A 5,239-nucleotide genomic window follows, 5' to 3' on the forward strand; every position below is an offset into this window, starting at 1 on the left:
CTTAAGTTGATTTACAGATTCAGTATAACCAAAAATCAAAATCCTTGAAGGTAAGATTTCTTTTTGTTTCTTTTGCTGTTGTTGTTGTTGTTTTTGCTTATTTTTAAAGGTAAGAGTTTCTTAAACAGGACAGAAAAATACCACAAAAGAAATGATTAGCAAATTGGGCTACATTAAATTTAAAAACTCCCACTCATTAAAATAAGCTATTAAGAATGTTAAAAAGGCAAGCCACAGAGTGGGACAAAAAGTATTTGCAGCACACATAACCATCAAATGACTTGAAACCAGAACATACAGAGAATTCTATAATTCAGTAAAAAAAAGACAACTCAGTTTAAAATGGGCAAAAGAACATGGATGGATTTAGAGGTCATTATGTTAAGTAAAGTAAGCTAGGATAGAAAGACAAATACCACATGATCCCACTCATATGTGGAATCTAAAAAAACAACAAAAAAGTTGATATTATAGAAAGGGAGTAGGAAAGTGTTTACCAAAGACTGGGGAGGGGAAGGGGAAAGGAAAACAGGGAGAAGTTGGCTATGGGTACAAAATTATAATTAGATAGGAGGAATAAGTTCTGGCGTGTGCAGTATAGAATTGACTATAATTAAGTTTTGTATATTACACAGTAGCTAGAAGAGAGGCTTTTGAATATTTTCACCACAAAGAAATGATAATTGCATGAGGTGATGGTTATATTAACTACCATGACCCATATGTATCAAAATATCAGATTGTACCCCTAAACGTGTACAATTACAATGTGTCAATTAAAATAAATAAATAAATTTAAAAATAAAATGAAATAAAATGGGCAAAAGACTTGAACAGGCACTAGCAAAATAGAAAATCCAAATGACCGATAATCATACTAACTTGATTGGTAAAAAGTGAAATGATAATTAAAACCAACATGAGATGTCATTATGCATCCAACAGTTTACACAAATTTGAAAATCTGACAATATCAAGATTTGATGAGGAAAGCAAAGGCACTCTCATACACTCTTGGTGCCCGTATAAATTGGTACAACAACTTAAGACAGTTTGACATTAACTGATAAAGCTGAAGATCTACATATTCTATGGTTCCCAAATCTACTCCTGAATATATACTCTATACAAATGCACTCACCAGAATACATATGTAAGAATATTCATAACAGCCTAATAGATTTCAATATGTTCATATTAGATATAAATTGGGAACAGCCTAAATCAATGTTGAATGGATAGTGTAATGTATTGACACAATGGAATGATATATAGCAATGACAAGCTGATTAAAAAATAAATAGTTCAAACATAATATTTACAAGGAAGCAATTTCCAAAGTTGATCCTTTTTATATAATGTTCAAAAACAGGCAAAACCAAACTACTCTATGTATTGTTCAGGGATGCATACCTTTGTGGAGTGAATGGGGGGATATAATCAGAAAGGGATTCGAAAGAAGCATCTAAAGTGTCAGCAATATTTATTCTTGACACGGCCAGTAGTTACATCGGTGTTTGCTCTATAATTATTTGTTAAATTGTACTTGTATAGTGGCATCTCATTGTGGTTTTTAATCTGTGGTTCCCAAAGGACAAATGAAGTTGTGCATCCTTTCATGTCTTTGTTTGCCATCCTTGTTTCTCCTTGGGTGAAGCCTTTGCTTAAATCTTTTGCCCATTTTTAAATTGGGTTCTATATTACAGTTAGTTGTAAGTTATTATATATCTAGATAAAAAGTTTTTGCTGGAGATATATATATACATACATATATATACACACACATATATATATATAATTAAAAAAAAAAAAATATTGTCGGGCCGAGCCCGTGGCACACTCGGGGGAGTGCAGTGCTGGGAGCGCAGTAGCGCTCCCGCCGCAGGTTCGGATCCTATATAGGGATGACCAGTGCTCTCACAGTGCTCACTGGCTGAGCACGGTGCGGCTGGTCTCAAAAAGGACAAAATAAATAAATAAATAAATAAATAAATAAATAAATAAATATTGTCTCCCAGCCTGTGGCTTGCCTTTCATTTTTGTAACAATGTCTTTTAAAGAGCAAACAATCTGAATTTTTAGTAAGTCCAGTTAATTTTTTTCTTTTATACTTTATGCTTTTCTTCTTTTATAAAAATCTTTCCAAATCCCAAATCACTAAAATTTTCTTCTGTAAGTTTTCTCTTACCATTCTGAGAATCATTCTGAGTTAACTTTCGTATATGGTGTGAGATAAGTGTATTGTAAGGCCTAAAACTTCATGTGCTGCCTTGACATCTGTGAGTCTCACAGAACCCCAAAGGCCTAACCATTTGTTCTCCTCTCACCAGATATGCACCGCCTCCCTACCCAGCTAGCTCCCCATCAGCCAGAGCAGCTGTGCTCCACCTAGTACTCAACCGAATGGGTTATACTTCACTGCTAGCCTATGGAATTTTTCAAACAAGCCAATCACATCCTCCCATGGGAACTAGGAGGCACTTCACCCGCATGTTACTACAAAGCCTTCTTCCCATCACCCCACCAGTTCACTGTATTCCTGAGAATAACCTCCTGTGACTCTGCATGGCATGTGGGATCATCCTCACCTGGGCTCTGAGTATGTATGACTAATAAACTGCTATCAATTTCATCTCTGTCCAGTGTCAGATGTCATGTATTTGGCCACCTTGTAGTATTTAGGGCAGGGCATCGTTCACCAGTGGGGAAACTACTCAATGGATTTTGATGTGTGTGTGTGTGTGTGTGTGTGTGTGTGTGTGTGTTTTACATATGTCTATCCAATTGTTCCAGCATCATTTGTTGAAAAGTTTACCCTTTTCCCTTTGAATTACCTTTTCATCTTTGCTGAAAATAAATTGATGAAAAAGGTATATATATTTCTGGACTCTCTATTGTGTTCCATTGCTCTATTGATCTATCTTAATGCCAATATCGCACTTTCTTGATTACTGCAGCTTTATGGTAAGTACTAAAATCAGGAAGTGTTAGTCCTCCAACTTTGTTCTTCTTCCTCAAAGTTGTGTTGGCTATTCTAGGTCCTTTCCACTTCCATATTAATTTTAGAATCAGCTTGTCAATTTCTACAAAAACTAGTGACTGCTGATTATTTTATGCTAAGGCTAATTACAACATTAGCTTAAACAAAATATAATTGGGGATGCAACACAAATTTTATGGGTTACATTTCATAATAACAAAAATACCTTTGGAGTATCTGTTTTAATTTTTTCTGGCTGTTAGTGGACAACTATGATCTAAAAGTGACTGGGTAGCTGGCATTAGAGTCATCCAAGACTTCACCCGCCATTTACCATTTGTTTTATAGATTCTATCTTATTAATAGCTTCTCAGTTCATCTTCCTGTCTCCATTCACACTCTGAACCTTGTTTTTGGTTCTCATTCTTTGATTAACTACTACAAAACTTCCTCTGAAGTCTTCACTTCTAATCTGGCCCCTATCCAATCCATCCCTCCACTATTGCTAGAGATATTTTTCTAAAACATGAATTAGATCATAGCTCTCCTCTTAAAATCATTTAGTGCTTCTCCAGACCTTTAATAACAAAGTCAACCATTTGTACATTAAAAAAATATGTTTACCCTCTAGTGTGGTCCAGGAACATCACTGCTGCAGATTCCAAACTCTTTTACTTAGCATATGAGTCTCACCATGATGTGGTTCCTGAAAATATCTCCTTTCTCAGCATTCACTCACATGAACCAGCACGGATTATATATGCACTCTTTTCCCTCTGCCATGAATGCCTTTCCCAGCTTCTTCATCCAGCTAATACTTATTCAGCTTTCAAAACACTACTCGATATCACCTCCCTTGGGAAGGCTTTTCTGGTCACCCTACCCATCCTGTCTGACTCAGCACCCCCTCCTGAGTCTTCGCAGTCTTCTGTTCCTTCCCTTAGCATAGAACTATCCACACTGAAGTATAACCACTGGCTTCTCTCCTTCCTCCCTTAGTTTGTAAATTCCTCGCAAGTCCAGATTATGCCTTATTTGACTTTGTTTCTACATCCACTATCACAAAGCCAGGCACATGGTAAGTTCTCGATAAATAATAACAATAATGCTAATTAATAAGTATGAGGTACTATTCTAGAGCTTTACATACATTAAGTTATTTCATTTTCATGATCATCTTGTGGACTAGTTGAGGTGATCCCAGATTTTATAGCTAAGGAAATCAAGGCTCACAAAAGTTAACTAATTTGTTCAAGGTCATATTGCTAACAAGTGGCAGAGGAAGTCCATCCCAATCCAAAGCCTGTATTTTTAAGCAGAATTAAGCCATCTTCCTGATATTTTAACAAATGAATGATTAAGTGAATGAATGAATTTCAAAACTGGCCTGCCTCTTTATTCAATTATCTGGTTAATTTTGGAATACCTGGGGAAATTCTTTCTGTAGGTTACTACTCATACATCTCTGTGACTTTGGCTTGGGGTCCACAAGTTCCAATTTCCCCGAGAGTGTACTTCTCTCCGCCAGTAGGTATGCAATCTGTTCACCAGGGCTGCTCAGAGCTTTTTCAGACAAGCCTTCTTGATACAACATTTCTCCAACTTCCTTTATTTGAGCTTCTGTTAGGAAGAAATAACAGAAACAAAACTGTTAAAAAAATAATTTTTGTTATAAGATTATGAATGAGTTCTTAATTAGACAAAAAATTAACTTGAAAAAAACTAGACTGATACTACCACTCTTCTCCCCATCTCTCCAGGGTATTCACAAAATTTTTTTAAAATTTTTATTTTGTCAATATACAATGTAGTTGGTTATTACAGCCCATCACTGAAACCTCCCTCCCTCCTCCCTCTCCCCCCTCCCACCCAAGAATGTCCTTTCCGTTTGCTTGTTGTAACAACTTCAAAAAAAAGTATAGTTGTTATATCTTCTTCTCCCTCGCCCCCGGATTTCTTTTTTGTGTGTGTATGTGAGTGAATTAATTAATTCATTTTTAGCTCCCACCAATAAGTGAGAACATGTGGTATTTCTTTTTCTCTGCCTGACTCATTTCACTTAATATTATTCTCTCAAGGTCCATCCATGTTGTTGCAAATGGCAGTATTTCATTCGTTTTTATAGCTGAGTAGTATTCCATTGTGTAGATATACCACATTTTCCATATCCACTCATCCAATGATGGACATTTGGGCTGATTCCAACTCTTGGCTATTGTAAAGAGTGTTGCAATGAACAGGTATAGCTTCGACTTGATG

This window comes from Galeopterus variegatus, unplaced genomic scaffold (genome assembly GCF_000696425.1).
Source record: "Galeopterus variegatus unplaced genomic scaffold, G_variegatus-3.0.2 Scaffold4129, whole genome shotgun sequence".
Lineage (NCBI taxonomy): Eukaryota > Metazoa > Chordata > Mammalia > Dermoptera > Cynocephalidae > Galeopterus > Galeopterus variegatus.